A 19,661-nucleotide genomic window follows, 5' to 3' on the forward strand; every position below is an offset into this window, starting at 1 on the left:
ATGGAATTAAAAACAATCTGTAGAATATATTAAATAGTGGCGGCTTTTTTCTGCATGTGGATGTTTTGCTCCATTGAACTGAATGGTAGTAACATTTGTAGAAGAGACACAGAGTGTAAGGTATGTCTTTTTATTAAGTGACATAACAGCACCCATTGCGTGAGTTACTGGTTGGAGTTTAGAGACAGACTGTGTGGACTAACCTCCTTATTCCTGTTTTCAGCCCTTGAGTAATAATCAGAAGCTTTCTCTGAAGAAAGTGGGGCAAGCTGTCAGGCTCCTAAGTATCTACTGGCCAGCAGGGCTAGGATTAAATGCAGCAACTGGTAGATATGGGTTGGGGCAAGAGGTCACCTTGTCCCTTTTTTTTTTTTTTTTTTTTGCTGCCTGGAGAGATGCTTGTCCGGGTACAAGTGTGGCCAAAACTGTGTCTTTGTGGCCAGAGGATGTCTCTGAGCCTGCCTTGGGTTTTCCCAGGGTGGAGGGACAGCAAGTTCTCCCCGGTTCCTTGACCAGAGAAGACCATGCCCCCACTTGCTCTCTGACATCCCCCCATGACTCACTCTGTATTAGGTTCTTCAGAACGGGTGTCCAGGACCCACCCCAACTCCTGGGCCTGGCTGACCAGAGCCTGCTGTGGAATGAGGCCTTGGCCATGGTGGCCCTGGAGGAGCTGCCCCTAGAGCTCTTCCCGCCACTGTTTATGGTGGCCTTTGCCGGGAGGCACACCCAGGCCCTGAAAGTGGTGGTGCAGTCCAGGCCCTTCCCCTGCCTCTGCTGGGGACCCTGATGAAGGAACACCAGCCTCATCTGGAGACCTTCCAGGCTCCACTCGATGACCTGGACGTCGTGCTTGCTCAGAGGGTCCAACCCAGGTAAGGTCAACCTGGCAGACTGGTGGGGCCTGGGGGTGTGAGCAAGATGCAGCCAGAGCAGGAGGATGAGGGGTTCACTTGGACAGGCGTCCGGATGTACAGGACTGGTTGAGGGGCAGAAGGGACGAAAGGCGTGTGCTCCCAACCAGTGTCCCTTAAGGTAGGGACCAAGGGGGTTCCTGAAGCCAGGGGGGCAGTGGTATATGGAGTGCAGAGCCCTCATGTGGTCCTGGTGCCAGTCAGCCTCTGCACAGCTCAGCGTGTCTCCTGTGGCCCTGCAGGCAGTGGAAGCTGCAGCTGCTGAACTTGCACTGGAAAGCCCACCAGGACATCTGGACCATGTGATCCAGCCACACGGACAGTGTTTGCTCATTGCTGGAGCCCGAGCCAGCCCAGTCCATGCAGAAGAGGTGCAGGGTGGAGGTGCAGGTGGGCTATAGCCGGCACAGGCCCCTGTGCAGGTGCTGCTCGACCTGTGCCTCAAGGAGGACACCCGGAACCAGACCCTCAGCTACCTGCTGAAGAAGGCCAAACAGGAGGAGCCTGCTGCACCTGAGCTGCCAGAAGCTCAGCATCTCCACCATGCCCACGCGGAGCATCAGGAGGATCCTGAAGGTGGTGCAGCTGGACTGTGTCGAGGACTTGGAGGTGAATTGCACCTGGAATCGGGCCACTTTGGGCAGGTTTGTGCTCCACCTGGGCCAGATGGGCAACCTGCCCCGGCTGCCGCTCTGGCGCATCCATGTGTTGCCGCACACAGCCCCCAAACAGGAGGAGCACTGCATCACCCAGCTCACGGCCCAGTTCCTGAACCTGCCCCACCTGTAGGAGCTCTACCTGAACTCCATCTCCTTCCTCGATAGCCGCCTGCACCGGGTGCTCAGGTAAGGCATGGCGCCAGCTCCGTAGACCAGAATGGGCCTCTCTCTTTCGTTACCGTCAGGACGTGTACTCTCTGCCTGCTGTGGACATTGCCAGGGTGCCCGGGTCACTCGAAAGTCCTCACGATGCTGCCGCTCTGTCCCCGGGCTTCTTGTCAGGTCACCTTCCTGACTAGGGTCAGAGGTGTGGCCTAGGTTAGATGCTGTCAAAGCGGACTTCTTTCTGGGAGTCCGCACGGTGGCGGTCAGGTGTGATGCCCTTGGGAATTCTTTCCGAGAGAATGATGTCTTAGCTGAGGCGATCACAAATAATTAAGCAAGGAGGACATTGGTCCATCAGGCGTGAGGTTTGAAGTCCGAAGCTCTGTTTCTCCCTCCCACCTGCCACATTTGTCCTGAGCTGTTTTAGGCTCCAGATGAGCTGTGGAAAGTAGGTGATTCTCGAGATGACAAGGAGGGACCGTGAGGGGAAATTGCAGCTCCTAAGCAGTCCAGAGAAGATAAAAAGTTACATAAGCATCATTGCTGAAGTGGCTCCAATCTAAGTCCAAATTACAATTCTTGTTTTCCTCTAAGACTTCTGACTACAAGGAAATTCTCAATAGCAGGTTGTCGCTCTGCCTTGAACACAGTGATAAAAGCTGAGAGGATGCGGCCTAGTCTGTCTGTCTGAATGTGTTGCATTGATTCCCTCTTTGGTAGCTGAACTAAGTGTCCAGGAGTGAGCATCACTAGAGGAACCTTCTTCCAAGGGACCCTCACCCAGGCCCTGGACTGGAGCATTTTCCCCAGTGGATTCAGCAGATGCAAATCCTCTATCTCATACCCTGGCGGTGCCAAAATGGGTTCACTGTGCAAAATCAGCCCCAGAGTCCTGGGTGATATTCACCCGCAGTCCACCTGGAGCCTCTGGGACCCACCAGCCCATGCCCGTTTTCCCACTGCTCAGCCGTGTCTGACTCTTTGGGACTCCATGGATTGTAAGCTGCCAGGCTTCTCTGCCTATGGAATTCTTCAGCTGAGAATACTACAGTGGGTAACAGATCTCCTTTCCGGGAGACCTTCTCAACCCAGGGATTGAACTTGGGTCTCCTGCATTGCATGCACGACTGAGCAGCCAGGCAAGCCTTCAGTTGCTAAGAGACAACCCAACATCCCCGAATCCATTGTCCAAATGTGCGTTTATGTCGCTCATATCTCCACACGTTTTATTCTGTTTTTACATGAATAAACACTTTCACACACAAATATTTACTCAAAGGCTGCTGGAAATCTATTCCCGATCGTCCAAAAATGTCACTGATGAGTTCAGTATTTCAGTGTTGAGTGTAACTTGGCATTTTTCTCCTTGGTGTCATTCATCTGTAACATTTTTTTTTTTTAATAAAACCTTATTCCTGAGGTATTTAGCTTAAGCCAAATGGTAAAGATAAAATTTCCTCCAAATCCTAGTTCTCTGCCAACCTGGCCGTACTAAGGCTTTTAACTAATTCTCTTTTCCCACCAGAGCTCTTTACTGAGACCAAGTCCTCTAAGAGTCAGAGGAGATTTAGCAGCTAAACCAAACAACAGCACCCCTTCAGAGTGGTGGGCTCCAACTATACCACTTTTTGTGACCGAGAAGCTGCGACCGGCATGGACCACCAAAATTTTGCTATAGTAATGTCCTGGAAATTAGCACTGCCTTGGTTTGAGATTTCCTGGTGACTCAGGTGGTAAAGAGTCCACCTGCAATGCAGGAGGCTCAGAATTCAGTCCCTGAGTCAGGAAGATCCCCTGGGAGAAGGGAGTGGCAATCCACTCCAGTATCCTTTCCTGGAAAGTTCCATAGAGGAGCCTGCTGGGTTACAGTACATGAAGTCATAAAGCATCAGATAGGACTGACTAACACGTTCACGTCACCTTTAATCCTGTAGGTAAGCAGGTGGTGCAAGTCGTCATTGGTTGAGTTTCTCAATGTGTCATGATCCCATGTTTTGGTCCCTGTCTGTCCCACCCTTGCATTGAAGCTACAAAACCATCCCTTTATGATTTCTTACTCAGGGAATTCGAACTGAGGGAAGAAGCAGCAAGAAGCCAGACGCTCTGCACTGATTAGGTGAGGATGAAGGAGGAGGGTGAAAGAGCCAGCTTAAACCTACATACTCAAAACACTAAGATCATGGCATCTAGCCCCATTACTCCATGGTAAATAGAAGCAAAAAGGTGGAAGTACTGACAGATTTCCTCTTCTTGGGCTGTACAATCACTGCAATGGTGATTGCAACCATGAGATCAAAAGACGGTTGCTTCTTGGCAGGAAAGCTATGACAAACCTAGACAGTGTGTTGAAACGCAGAGACGTTACTCTGCCATCAAAGGTCTGTAGAGTCAAGGCTATGGTCTTCCAAGTGGTCATGTACGGTTGTGAGAGCTGGACCAGAAAGAAGGCAGAGCGCCAAAGAATTGTTGCCTTCGAGTTGCGGTGCTGGTGAACACTCCTGGAAGTCCTTTGGACAGCAAGGAGTTCAAACCAGTCAATCTTAAGGGAGATCAACCCTGAGTACTTGTTAGAAGGGTTGATGCTGAAGCTGAAGGTCCACTATATTGGTCATGCGGTATAAGCCGCTGATTCACTGGGAAAGTCCCTGATGCTGGACAAGATTGAGGGCAGAAGAAGAGGGCAACAGAGAATAAGATGGCTGGATGGCATCACCAATGCACTAGCCATGAAGTGGAGCAAACTTCAGGAAACGGTGAGGGACAGGGAGGTCTGGTGAGCTAAAGTCCCTGGGGTTGCGGATATAACCGAGCAAAGGAACAACAACAATTTCTTGAGATAAAGCTGTTCCAGGGAGAGTAGAAGAGGAAAAGATTTGTGAGAACAATGGAAGGGCCAAGCTCTCCCCTAGAGATGGAGGAAGTGGATAGAGGCTAGCCACCTGGATTAGTGCTGTCTTGAAAGCTGTGCCTTTTGGACACCTGGTAGAGCCCACTTCTCACACGACCCTGTCCCAGGGGCCTGATCTCCTCCTGGGTACCAGCTTCTCAGTTGGTGTGAGATGATCAGCCTTGTTGGTGGACACTCAGGCTGACCACATATCACTCCACGGCCACAAGCCCCAGGGAGCTTCCTCCTTGACCACAGCAATGGACCTGGACCGGAGTTGGCCTTGGGGTTGTCCGCGGAACGAAAGGCGGGAATAGGTCATGTCTGTCTTTCTTTTTTGGTTTCTTTTGTTGGCCAGCCAAAACAGCTTGCAGGATCTTAGTTCCCCAACTAAGGATAGAATCCATGCCCTCAGCAGTGAAAGTGCAGAGTCCTAACCACCCCAGGACTACCAGAGTGTTCCCAGTAGGTCATTTCCTGAGCCTGGTGGATGCCCTGGAAGCCTGATGTTGGCTGCCGAGAGCCAGGCTTCTATGGGCCAGGCTTTGATGAGGTCACCAAATGTTCCTTTCTCCCTGACCTCTGGGAGACCTGTGACCGTGGCCCGTATCATAGAAACTTCTGGAACTTGACAGAATGGATGACATACCTCTCTCCACTCATATTCCTTTCCTGGCTACCCAATGCCTTCCAATAAATTCATCTGCCCTCAATCCATCTACAGAAAGCATGCTATCCTCCTTCCCGGAAACCTTCCCTGAAGAAGAGGTTGAAATCATGTCCTCTGCTTCTTCCTAACCTATCATGTGAAGGTTTTTCTGTACACTTGGTGACAAGCCTCTGCTTGACAGCTTTGGGTTTTCTTCCTTTTGTTGTTGGTTTTTTTTTTTTGGGGGGGGGGGCGGCGGTTAATACACATACTCTCCTTCACATCCAGGATGGTGTGAGCACAGGCCTCACTCTGTTCTCAAGGTTCTGTCCCTCAGAGTCTAGGAGAGAAGTCAAACAAACAAAGAAACAAACAAAGGGGGCGGGGCAGAAAGAGATTTGTGTGGGGACGTTTAGCAGTAGTGGTCTGCAAGATGGGGTCCACAGGAGCAGGCTGCGTCCTGGAAGATCTGGGTGGGCGGCATTTGTTGATGTTTGGGAGTCAGCTGGAAGCCGAGTCATCACCTGCATACCCCCTACTGTCCTTGAGGTGAACCCTCTCTAGGGACTCCTGATCTAAAGAACACGTTGATGTTCTCAGGTGGCCACTAGAAATACACGAGACTTAAAGAACAGGAAATTGTTTTCTCCCAGTTCTGGAGGCTAGAAATCCAGGATTAAGGTGTTGACAGTGTGGTGTCTCTGGAGGTCTCTTTCCTTGATGAGCAGGCACCCGCATTCTCGTGTCCTCCTGTCCCTTTATGTCCATGCATCCTTGATGTCTTGTGTGTCCTAATTTCCTCTTTATTTTCCGGCCATGCTGCTTTTCTTCTGGGTCTTAGTTTCCAGACCAGGGATTGAACTTGGGCCCTTGGCAGTGAAAGATCTGAGCCCTAACCACTGGCCTTCCAGGGAATTTCCCTCTTTCTTTTTATATAGAGAACCATCAGCTTGGACTAGGGCCCACCCTAGTGACCTCGTTTTAACTTAATCACCTCATTAAAGGCAGAATCTACAAAGAGGATTACATTCCAAAGTGTTGGGGCTTATTTATTCTACAGATTTTTTTAAATGAATTAATTTATTTGACGGCACCAGGTGTTAGTTGTGGTACGTGGGGTCTTCGGTCTTCCTGGCAGCATGTGGGATCTAGTTCCCTGACCACAGACAGAAGCCCAGCCCCCTGCACTGGGAGTGGAGAGTTGTAGCCACTGGACCTTTGGGAAAGTCCCTGCAACATATGGATTTTGCAGGACACAATGAAGCCCAAAACAGGGTTGATGGTAGGGTGATTTGCCTGGCTACACATTTGCACCCTATCTGCTCCTTAGAAATACCTGAGACCTTTAATAACGTTGACTCCCTGGTCCCATTCCTGGAGACACTGAGTCTGTGGGCAGGGAGTCAGCTTGACAGAATCAATCAGAACGTCCGTACTTTTCAAAGCTCTCTAGTACTCACTGTTTAATATGGACACCTTAAGCAGCCTGGGCAACACCTGGAGCTTGGGAGAAACTCAGACTCTCAGGCCCCACCCACAACTGTTGGATGAGAATGTGTTTTTGCACAAGACACATAGGCAATTCCTTAGATTCACTGACGGTGAAGAAGCACAGCCCAGGAGATTTGAAAGTGTGGCCCAAACGGAGATGTTTGCATCCAGATCTCTCAGCTTTGATTATATCCTAACTTCCTTCAATACGAAGGACCTCCAGAAGCCCCCAAAGAGGGTGTGGAGCTCCTAGAATCTCTGAAGGGTGATGGGGAGGATGAAGCTCCCAGCTCAAGCTACATCTCTTTAGTTTATTGAATTGCCAATAACCTGCTCCTCCCAAGGCAGGTGCTCAGTGTGTCACATGAAGGAAAAAATGCATTCCTGACCCTCAACCCTTAGGGTCTCCTGAAGGTGTATATTCTTGGGCATTTTAAGCTTGTTCTTATTGTTGCTTGGGCTACCATTGCGCCCCATCTGGTAAAGAATCTGCCTGCAATGCGGGAGACCTGGGTTTGATCCCTGGGTTGGGAAGATCCCCTGGAGACAGGAAAGGCTACCCACACCAGTATTCTAGCCTGCAAGATTCCATGGACTGCATATGGTCCACGCGGTCACAAAGGGTTGGACACAACTGAGCACCTCTCACTTTCACTGTTGCGGCAGAGTTGCTAAGTTGTGTGTCTGAGTCTTTTGTGACCCCATAGACTGTAGCCTGCCAGGCTCCTCTGTCCATGGGATTTCTCAGGCAAGAATCCTGGCGTGGTTGCCATTTCTTCCTCCAGGAGAGCTTTCCGACCCAGAGACTGTACCCAGGTCTCCTGCATTAAGAGGTGGATTCTTTACTGCTGAGCCACCAGAGATCAATCTTTCCCAAAGTGTTGGATGACTTTACACCGTGGGATTCACTTCAGTTCAGAATCAAGTGAGGTGAGCTTTGAATTTTCAGGTTTGCAGGCCCTCTCCTAGGGCAATTTGAATTTCTTAGGTGTGATATGCAGCCCTGGAATCTCTGTGTTTATTAATGTGCCAGGTGATTCTGAGATTTGAGCAATCTTCAGAAGCATATGAAAGTGAAAGTGTTAGTTATCCAGTTGTGTCTGACACTTTGCCAAACCATGGATAGTAGCTCACCAGGCTCCTCTGTCCATGGAATTCCCCAGGCAAGCATACTTGAGTGGAGAGCCATTTCCTTCTCCGGGAGATCTTCCTGACACAGGGATTAAACCCTGGTCTCCTGTACTACAGGCAGATGTTTTACTCTCTGAGCCATCAGGGATGCCTAGAAGCATAAATCGGTAGTCAAAATGTTTCTTCCTCTCTCCTAAGTTTTTGCAAACATTTTAAAACTGACACCCAAAATGTTTCTGTTGTAAGTGTAAACACTGCAAAGGATGTACCTTTTGGCAGACAATCAAAATAAACCGTTTTAAGTACATCAAACTAGGAATTCCCTGGCAAGCCAGCACTTAGTGTTCCATGCTTTCAGTCTGGTGACCGGGGTTCAGCCCCTGGTCAGGAAACTAAGCTCCTGCAGGAAGTCTCATGGTGTGTCTATAAATAAATAAAACTGTTGATATCGTGCTTTCAAACATATCCAGAAGAATGTAAAGAGCATAGAGTTTTAAAAATATTCAGTTTTATTCACTTATTTGGCTTCTTCGGGGCTTAGCCGTGTCATGCAGGATCCTTTGTCCGTTCTATGGCCCTCTGGCATGTGGGATCTTACCCACCACGTATTAAACTCACATTCCCAGCATTGGAAGGCAGATCCTCAACCACTGGACCGCCAGGAAATCCCTAGCCCTGGGTTCTGATACTCACCGACATTGGAGGACATGGCAACCCACTCCAGCATTTTTCCCTGGTGCACTCACGGGTAGAGGAGGCTTGCTGGCTGCAGTCCATGGGGTCGCAAAAAGTCAGACACAGCTGAGCTCCTAGGCACAGCACCGGCCATCATGCTTCTTAAAAGAGTCTAAAACGAGCTCTTTCTAATGGTCAGTTTTTCTTCTTTTTTCCCTGGTTCATTGAGATGTAATGGACATACCTTCTGTAAGTTTAAGGGGAGAACATGTTGATTTGATGATAATGGTGTCTTTGATGTTGTATCTGATCACAGCATTTGAGATCACGTTCATGAGTGGACATCATTTTTGTTCTAATTCAGTGACTCTATTACCTTATAATGAATGGAAATACATGTATTTCTTCTCTGAAACCCTCTCTGAAACCCACGAATCTGTGTGCACAGGGATGTAAAGGCAGTGGGAGGGAAAGCTTGAGATATAATCTAGGTGCTGCAAAGGAGGACAGAGAAGAGGGCGAGTCAGGGGGGAAGGGTGCAGGAGGGCGGTGAGGGTGTGACCTGACACCCCTGACGTGGTTTAAGAACGCATGAGCCCCCGCCTAGAAAAAGCTCCTGGGGTTCAGCATGTAGATTCACAGTGAGGACCCTGGGAATCCAGCGGGTGCTGAGCCTTCAAGTGCAGATCACTTGGGAGTAAGCTTGCTTCCTGCCCTCCTCACCCTGCCTCCTCCCCAACCCACCCCCTTGCCCTCGGAAGAGGACAGGGGTTCGCTGTTTGCAGCTGGAGAATTTTTTGCCATTGGAAGAGAACTCCTGACTTTTTAGGTTCCTGACATCAGCCCATGCCCTGTTGGAATAGCTGTGTGGACCACCTTCCCTTGCCCTTGAGCTATTGAACCCCAAATATCTAAAGACTCAGATAAACTGGAGATAAGGTGGTGGGCCTCTGGATGCCGGAGATGCAAGTGGGGACTCTCACCACACTGAGACCTGGAAAATAGCCCCTGGGAGGGGCCCTGAAGCCCCACTCAGATTCTTTCCCCTCTCCAACATTTTGCTAGAAAGGTTTCTAGTTGAAAGATCCTATGGGGAAAAACTGGTTCAGAAACCTGATTGGAGCCTGGTTTGGGTACTATGGATTGGACTAGAATGGGCTTTAAAAGGCGTGGAATCTCCTGATGCCGCCTCACTGGGAAAAGGCTTTTGGAGAGCCAGGTAGGAGTTTCACGGACACTGGACCCAGGAAGCGGTGCTGCTATTCCCAGAGAAATCTTTCTGGGACGTGGAGACAAAGACACTCCAGCTTCACCCTCCACTTGGTCTCAGAGTAGGAAGTGTTTAGCTGCACTGAGTCAACTGGACTTCAGGAGCTGGTGAGCCATGGGGTTTGGAATGCTTCCTTTTGTTCTCTGCAGCCATGAGTCTGCAAAATTTCTCTGCTAAGGGCTAGAGAGTAACCAGGCATTAAGGGCCATGAGGTCTCTCCCATTACCACGGTGAAATAGCCTCAGGCAGAGGCCAATGATCACATCTGTGTTCCAATAAAACTTTCTTTGTGACACTGAAATTTAGATATCATATAATGTTCACATGTCACAAACCTTTCCTTTGTTTTTCCCGAAATTAAACCTCAATGTAAAAAAATATTAAACGTTTTTAAAAATTAAAAGAAAAAAAAAAAAAACAATCGGGAAGCAAGCCGATTTGTCAATCCCTGTCTAAACCACTTGCCTATATAATGAGGCTAGCATGCCATTAGTGACTTGTGACATGAATTTAGTAGGCTGGATTCTGCTTATGAAAAATAGAAATCTTCATTAAATCTAAGATGACATCAGCTGTAAGATACATTATTCCATTTACCTTTGGCCACACCCAGTGGCATGTGGGATCACAGGTCCCTGACCAGGGATTGAAGCTGTGTCCCTGGCCTGGAAGTGAGAAGTCTTAAATACTGGAATACCAGGGAGGTCCCACAGCACTATTTTTCATACCACTATAAAATATATGTTTATATACATATGTCTGCGTGTGTGTTCAGTTGCTTCAGTCATGCTTGACTTTCTGCAACCCTATGGACTGTCGCCCACGATTCTTCTCTGTCCATACGATTCTTCAGGCAGGAATACTGCAGTGGGTGGCCATGCCCTCCTCCAGGGGGTCTTCCTGACCCAGAGATGGAACCTGCATCTCTTAGGTCTTCTGCATTGGCAGGAGGGACCTTTACCGCTAGGGACATCATTTACACACAAGCAAACAAACTATGATATGCTACTGATGAAATGTGATCTGGTATCACAAATGGCCAAATGTAAACTTTAGAATGTCCTTTAATGTCTATGAAACGTGTTAATGGCATGGAGGCTATCAACAAATGTATTATATGGAGAGAAACTGTGTTACAAACCTTTAATTTCAAAGAGCACCACTGCCCCTGTCAGCATCAAGCTACATACTGGCTGACTTTCTCTCTTGCCTGATAGTTTTAATCCATTCAGATTTGGAAGTCATCAAATGCTTGGAGAAATTGCTTCTCAGCCTTTTGGCTAAGATCAAGTGTAAGTACCTGGGGAGCCAGGAATGAGTGGGCCGAGCTTGAGGTACAGGTAAATGATTGTTTAATAACAGTTTCTGTTTATTTATGCAGCAGGCATGTAGCACTGACAGACACTCCATGTTGTTCTAGAAACCAAAATACAGCAGCCGAATAGCTCTGGAGGGGAAAATGGCATGTGAGTTGGGGGAGGCTGTGATTTCTGATGTCATGGTCAGGAAAGCCTGGCAGAGAAACTGTGGACCGAGGCAGCTCAGGAGTTGGGTGCTGGTAATTGAGACAGCATCCAAGGCAGGGGGAGCAGTAGAAGTCTTGAGAAGTCCCATCCCTCCCTCCTTGGTACCCTTGGGAGATTGGGTCTGGGAACCCTGCACCTGGAGACACCAAAATTAATGGGTGATCAAGTCCATTACATAAAATGGTGCAGTCTTTGCATGTAACGTAAGGGGATACTCCCACATGTTTTAAATCATCTCCACATTCCTTATAATACCTAATACAATGGTGATGCTGTGGAAGTAGTTTCAAGTACAGTGTAAATGCTCTCCCTCTCTGAGAGAGAGAGAGAGAGAGAGAGAGAGAGGGAGGAAGGGAGAGAGAGAAGGAGGGAGGGAGGGAGGGAGAGAGAGAGAGAGAATTGCCAGCATGAGGCAGGTTCAAGTCCTGCTATTAGAAATGGCTGGGATTTTAAAACAAATATTTTGGATCCATGTATAGACTATGGTGCCTTCTGGACTCGGAGAGTGGAGGGAGTGAGAGGCACCCCCAAGGGACAGCTGGGGGCTCTTTTGGACATTTTCTGTCGGTCAGCATTTCTGAGTGAGATTGTAGATCTGTAAGCAAAATGGTGCCTACCAGCTCTCCTGCAGAGTTTAACAGGAGCACGGGGGCCACCATGGGGAGTCAAGGCAAAAGTGGTGGCTGGAGAAGGAAGTTTAAAAGGGTCATGTCATTTCACTGAGTTTGAGATGTTTCCTTATGTCTAAGGGTGCTAATAGTTATCTCAATGTTTCAGCCAGTGATTAAACCAGGTACTAATTTTGTCTTTTGAAAGAAATATAATCATCACCACTTATCGGCAGAGAGTAAGTTTCAAGACCCCCAGGGGACATCGGTAACCTCACACAGTATCAAACTCTATATACACAATGGTTCTTCTATACAAACACACCTGTGATGCAGTCTACTGTATAGAGGCACAGTAAGAGATAGCTACTGCCTAAAAATAACAGGAAAGTGAAAGTGAAGTCGCTCAGTCATGTGCAACTCTTTGCGACCCCATGGACTGCCGCTTATTACGCTCCTCTGTCCATGGGATTTCCCAGGCAAGAATTCTGGGCTGGATTGCCATTTCCTTCTTCACAGGATCTTCCTGACCCAGGCATTGAACCTGGCTCTCCCGAATTGTAGGCAGACACTTTACCATCTGAGCCACCAGGGAAGGTGTAATAATAACATAGAACAATTATAACAATATACTTTTATAAAAGTGTTGTGAGTCTAGTCGCTATGTAAAATATACTACTGTACTAATTGAGCGATTTTTTTTCACCCTAACTAAGCACTTACTACGCTCTGTGTCCATACCTTTTGCAGTTGGAGGTTTGACAGCAAAACTAACCCAGATTTATTTTCTCTTCTTCACATTCACCACAGATATTAGCAACCTCAGCATACATTGTTTCTTTCTCTTTTATATCAAATTGAGAACTTCGATCTTTTCACTGAAAGGTAGCACTTAATGGATTTTCTCTGGCATATGTCAATGGACAGCATCCCTCCACTTACGGTTTGGGGCCATTATTGAGTAAAGTAAGGATAACTTGGTCACAAGCCCTGTGGCATCTCAACAGTCATTGTGGTAACCGAGTGACAGACGCGTGGGATGTTCAGGACTAAGGAACGATTCACATTCTGGGCAGGAGGAAGCAGGATGGTGTGAGATTCCAATCACTCTCCTCAGAATTACCTGCAGATTAAAATGCATAAGTTGTATATTTCTGGAGTTTTCCATTTAATATTCTCGGTGACCAACTGAGGGTGACCTGAAACCACAGAGACTGACACCTGAGATCAGAGGGGATGACCTTGCCTGGTGATTGCTTTTAGGGGGAGAAAAACACTAGAAGGGGCCACTTGAAGCCACAAGTGGTTGCAAAATGGCCCATCTCTTCCCGTGTGAGGAAGCACAAGCACCACCACAACCCGAAAAAAAGACCGCCGTGTCCAAATCCAGAGGTGAGGACAATGACGATGCTGAGGTCATCTTTGTTGGAGTGGAGCACGTCAAGGAGGATGCTGAAACCTTCTTTGTCAGAGTGATTTCAACTTCAAAGCCAGTCATTTCTAATGTTTTGAACAGAGTGACCAGGGACTCATCTTCAAGAAGAATGAAGGACCACGTGAATCCGGATCCCTCCTGCAGGTGGCAACCTGCAAATCTGAGGACCCCAGCATCAGAGCCAGCTGCCGTATCACCAGTTTCTCAGTGTGCATGGGGAGGAAGAGGCAGTTCTATTATTTCGGAGCCTTCATCTAAACCTGATTAGAAAACGAGCTCGCCGGAAACTGTCCTTCACAATTCAGAATTGTTCTCTCTGCGGCCTCCCTGTCTCTCTGGAGCCGTTCTCTCATTAGGAGGCAAGGATGAAAGCCCTCTTAATTCAAAGCGGTGTCCCACTTCAGATGTGAATTTTAACAGTGGGAATCCCAAAAGACCCAAACTCAGCGATGGAATCCCAGGGGGACCTGCCTCCACCATGGCCCCTCCAGATATCTCTCCTGGAAAAACACGGTTATGACCTTGGAAGATTCCCCGACCTCACCGAGCCGTGTGCATGGTGGGGCATCATTTTCACGGACTCGCACCAATGGCCAGGCATGCTTCCGTCTTATGGATCCAGAAGGAACATGTAGTTTGTCAGGCCTGGAGAAAATGGACTTTCTGACTCTTGCACGTCAGAGCAAGACTGTTGATCCCATGAAAGTAAATCTGGGATCAAATTCACTGATGAGAGTAAATGTTATTTGATGGCTTTTACTTTGGAGCATACAAGAGACGGCACCAGAACAGAAGACTCACACAGCCTTCAAATGCCTCAGCTGCTTGAGTCTTCTAAAATATGTCAAGTTTATGACCCACCTGAGGAACCATCTGGAGCTTGAGAGGCAGAAGGGTGACAGCTGGGAAACCCACACTACCTGCCAGCACTGCCACCGCCAGTTTCCCACCTCGTTCCAGCTGCAGTGTCGCATGGAAAGTGTCCCTGCTTCCTGGGAGCCCTCCACGGTCTGTAATATCTGTGAATTGTCCTTCAAAACAGATCAGGTTCTCTTACAGTACCTGAAGGACAGTCACAAACCTGGCAAAATGCCCTATGTCTGCCGTGTTTGCAGTTACAGATTGTCAGCTTTTGCCAATGTAGAGGCGTATTTTAGAACATGGCATGGAAACATGAACAATTTGTTTGTCTGGTTTGCCTCAAAATGTTCAAATAGGTGACATCCTTTGTAAATCACGCTCAGAGGAACTGCAACAGGAGGGTCTTTCCATGTTGCAAGTGCTGGCTACAAAGTTTGAACGTGAAGGAAAAGACCGAGCACCAAACCAAGAATCATCAGTCATTCAAACAGCCAGAGCACTTGCCAGGGTTGCCTCCTGAAACAGAGGTCATGATCCAAAGTTCAGTTCAGCTGGGACTGAGAGAGACAGCATCCATCATTGTGAGGAACACTGACTCCCAGGTGCCACCCAGAAAACACACAAAAAAGATTGACTACGAGCACAAAATATTCCAGACATGCTGCAGCATGGGATCTGGCTAAAAAATTATGTTCTACCCACCTCCAGAAATTCAGAAAAGCCCCATTGAGGTTCAGCCAGCTGTACATAAAGACCCTGCCTGGCTTTTGTTGTTCAGTTGCTCAGTCGTGTCTGACTCCCTGTGACCCCATGAACTTCTGTATGCCAGGCTTCCATGTCCATCATCATCCCCTGAAGCTTGCTCAAACTCATTCCGTTGGGTTGCTGATGCCACCCAATCATCTCATCCTCTGTCATGCCTTCTGCTGCTGCCTTCAATAGTTCCCAGGATCAAGGGTTTTGTTTTGTTTTGTTTTGTTTTCCCAATGAGTTGACTCTTCCCTTCAGGAGGCCAAAGTATTGGAGCTTCAGCATCAGTTTTTCCACTGAAGATTCAGGGTTGATTTCCCTTCGGATTGACTGGTTGGATCTCCTTGCAGTCCAAGGGACTCTCAAGAGTCTTCTCCATTCTCCAGCACCACAGTTTGAAAGGATCCATTCTTCAGCACTCAGCCTTCTTTATGGTGCAGCTCCTCCATCTGTACCTGACTCCTGGAAAAACCATAGCTTTGACTTTATGGACGTTTGTTGGGAAAGTAATGTCTCTTTCTTTTAAAACACTGCCTAGCTTTGTCACAACTTTTCTTCCAAGCAGTGAGCATCTTTTAATTTCGTGGCTGCAGTCACCATCTGCAGTGATTTTGGAGCTCAAGAAAATAAATTCTGTCACTGTTTCCATTGTTTCTTCATCTATTTTCCATGAAGTGATGAGGCCTTTGCCTGTGTGAACCACAACAAACTCTGGAAAATTCTTAAAGAGATGGGAATACCAGACCATCTGACCTGCCTCCTGAGAAATCTGTATGCAGGTCAAGAAGCAACACTTAGAACTGGACATGGAACAAGCGACTGGTTCCAAATAGGGAAAGGAGTACGTCAGGATTATATACTGTTGCCCTGCTTATTTAACTTAAACGCAGAGTACATCATGAAAAACACTGGGTCGGATGAAGCACAATCTGGAATCAAGATTGCTGGAGAAACAGCGACAACCTCAGATATGCAGATGATGTCACCCTAAGGGCAGAAAGTGAAGAGCCTCTTGATGGTGGCAAAAGAGGAGAGTGAAAGACTGGCTTAAAACTCAAATTTCAAAAAACGAAGATCACAACGTCTGGTCCCATCACTTTATGGCAAAGAAATGGTGAACAATTGAAAATAACAGCACTTTTGATTTTCTTGGACTCCAAAATCACTGTGGATGGTGAATGTAGCCACAAAATTAAAGGAAGCTAGCTCCTTGGAAGAAAGCTATGGCAAACATAGACAGCATCAAAAAAGAAAAAAAAAAAAAAAGCTAAGGCATCACTCTGCTGACCAAAATTCTTATAGTCAAAGCTATGGTGGTTCAGACAGTAAGGAATTCACTTGCAATGTGGGAGACCTGGGTTCATTCATGGGAAGGACATCCCTGTAGTCCGGTGGAAATACTCGGTGCTCCCAGATTAGGGCGTCCAAGTTCATTCCTTGGTCAGGGCATTAGATCCCACATACTGCAACTAAAAATACCACATGTGACAATTAAAATTCCTGCTCCCACATGCTACAATGAAGATTGAAGGGTCCTTGTGCTGGAACTAAAAACAAGCACAGCCAAGTAAATGAACAAATCTTTGAAAGAAAGAAAGAAAGAGGTATGAGAATTCCCTGTTGCTTCAGTGGTTCGGACTTGATGCTTTCACTGTCAATGGCCAGGGTTCAACACCTGGTTGTGGAACTAAGATCCCACAGCTTCTGTGGCATGACCAAACAAAACCCCAGAAAGATAACTGAGGAGTACAGAACTCCCAAAGTTTGAAAATGAAGCAATGACACTGCACACAGGCTGAGGATAGAGTAAGGATTGCCAGGAACCCAAAGTGCAAAAGCGGCACCTCTGTAATTCACAAGCCTCTTTAATGTTGTGGTTTAGGCTTCTCCTTCTCCTGCTTCTGAACCTAAATAACTTATTGCTCCTAAGAGAAATTGTTATGGGAAAAACATTATTTGAACTGAATGATAGTGAAAATAGCAAATTTTTGAGACAGAGCTAAAGCAGTTTCATGTGTTAATATGCATCACATTTGAAAAGAAGAAAGGTTGGAAAAACAATGACCTAAGTCAGTGCTATTCACAGACCTTTCTGCAGCAATAGAAAACATTTTCATAATTGTTACATGTATTCCCTCATAAGGGCGATCAGCTTTTCACATATATAAATGCTTATGTTTTTTTTCTTTTCTGTGAGGTGTTCTGTTTATATCCTTTATCTGTATATTCAGATGGAGTGTTCATCCGGCAGGGTTTGTTTTCTTTCTTTCTTTTTTTTTTTTTTTGCCTGGCGGTGAGGATTAAGGGATCTTAGATCTTCAACCAGGGATTGACTCTCTGCCCCCTGCAGTGGAAGCACAAATCTCTAACAACCCGATCATTAAGGAATTCTCAGTAAAAGATATTTTCTATGTCCGTGTCTAATATGCCACTTTGCAAATGTTAAAATGTAGCCAGTGTGACTGCGGTATTAAATCTTTGTGTGTGTTCAGCGGCTTCAGTCTGTCCAACTCTTTGCGACCCCATCAGTGTAGCGCACCAGACTCCTCTGAACCCACATCTTTTACATCTCCTGTATTGGCAGGCAGGTACTTTACCACTAGCACCAACTGGAAACCTATTAAATCTTTACTTTAATTAATTTAACATTAAAAGATATGGCTAGAAGGACCAGATCTTCCTTACAAAGGAGTTTCAATTAACTTGTATACTCAGTAATTTGTGCATGTCTTCGATAGTTTCCTCAAGATGAGATTCCATGCCCCTCCCTAAATGTAGGCTGTGTTTAGCGGCTTGTTTCCAAGAACAGAATATGTCAGCAGGAAGGAGACAACTTTATAGCAGACGAACTAGTGGTAGGTCATATTGATAGTATGAATCTTTGATGGGAGATGATGAGAAAGATATTTTGCCTTGGAGGTACAGTTCTAAAATTATATAAACCCCAGGGCAATCAGGAGAAACATCCCAAACCCATATAGAGAGTCATTCTGCAAAATACCTGTCCCTGAAGGACTCCTGAAAACTGTCAAAAGTCTTGAAAAACAAGGAAAGTTTAAGAAACTGCTATAGACCAGAGTAAGCTAAGGGAGGTATCTGTAGCTTTTTGCTCTATATTCTCATGCAGTTCAGTATCCTATATGGGACTATGAAACTAGGAAAGAACATTTGTGGAAAAACTGGTAAAATTTGAGAAAACCCTGGAACTTAGTTAAAGGTACCCTACTGAAAGATGCTGGAATAATTGTGAAGCATAAAGGAAGTCATTTCACATACATACATTTCAGACATTGCAAGTGTTTTCTCTACACAACACCCACTTCATTTTGACTTCACCGAGATGGAAATCTGAAGTACGGCATACTTAACGGAAATCTTCGAATACAAAGGATCAATAATATTTAGACTGTGTCATCTGACTATAATGCAATAATGAGAAATTGACCAAGAAACATCTTTGAAAATGCCATTCACTTGGAAAATAGAAATAACTGTCTTAACACATATCTCTATGGAATTTTCATGCAAGAATCCTGGAGCAGATTGTCATTATTTTCTCCAGGGGATCCTCCTGACCCGGGATCGAACCCAGGCCTTTTGTGTCTCCTGCATTGGCTGGAAAGCGATTTACCAGTTGAGTGACCAGGGAAGCCCATGCAATATTTAGGCTTGTCTTCAGAAGAGAATATTAGGATATACTCGGACGTGAATGATAATGAACAGTCTATTCGCAAAAATTGCGGGACACAGTTAAAGTTGTACGGAGAAACAATGGAAAGAGTAACAGACTTTATTTTCTTGGGGTCCAAAATGATTGTGGATGGTGAATGCAGCCATGAGCTTAAAAGATATGTGGCCCTTGGAAGAAAAGCTATGACAAGCCTAGACAGCCTATTAAAAAGCAGAGACATTTCTTTGCTGACAAAGTCCATCTAGTCACAGCTATGGTTTTCCCCACAGTCATGTATGGATGTGACAGCTGGACCGTAAAGAAGGTGGAGTGCCGAAGAACTGATGCTTTTGAACTGTGGTGTTGAAGACTCTCGAGAGTCCCTTGGACAGCAAGATTCAACCAGTCAATCCTAATGGAAATCAACTCTGAATATTCACTGGAAGGACTGATGCTGAATCTGACGATCCAATAGTTTGGCCACCTGATGGGAAAAGCCAACTCATTGGAAACCACCTTGATGCTGGGAACGACTGAGGGCAGGAGAAGAAGTGGGCGGCGATGGATGAGATGTTCGGATGGTATCACCAACTCAATGGACATGAGTTTGAGCAAACTCCAGGAGACAGTGAAGGACAGGAAAGCCTGGTGTGCTGCATGCAGTCCATGGCGTTGCAAAGAGTCCAACACGACTGAGGGACTGAACAACAACAACAAATTAAGGTAAATTTATAGCATTAGATACAAGAGAAATGAGAGTTACAAACAGTTATCTCAAAAAGTTGTAAAGATGAGCAACAGAACAAACTTATAGCGATGTGAAGGAATGAAATTAGTAAAGAATGAAAAATGAATATATTAGAGAAGAAAATAATGTAACAAAACCAAAACTTTATCCTCCCATAGGAGATCTCAACGGTCTACTAGGAGACTTCCAGCAGCACAGGGCATTTAAAAAAGACTCTGTGAA

The 19,661-nt window shown here is 46.5% G+C and overlaps 1 pseudogene; it reads left to right on the top strand.

Annotated features, from left to right (window-relative positions):
* The first annotated feature begins 13,288 nt into the window (after positions 1-13,288).
* On the top strand, positions 13,289-15,001 carry LOC138431472 (zinc finger protein 280A-like; annotated as a pseudogene).
* Positions 15,002-19,661: the final 4,660 nt, after the last annotated feature.

The sequence above is a fragment of the Ovis canadensis genome, chromosome Y (assembly GCF_042477335.2).
Source record: "Ovis canadensis isolate MfBH-ARS-UI-01 breed Bighorn chromosome Y, ARS-UI_OviCan_v2, whole genome shotgun sequence".
Taxonomy (NCBI): domain Eukaryota; kingdom Metazoa; phylum Chordata; class Mammalia; order Artiodactyla; family Bovidae; genus Ovis; species Ovis canadensis.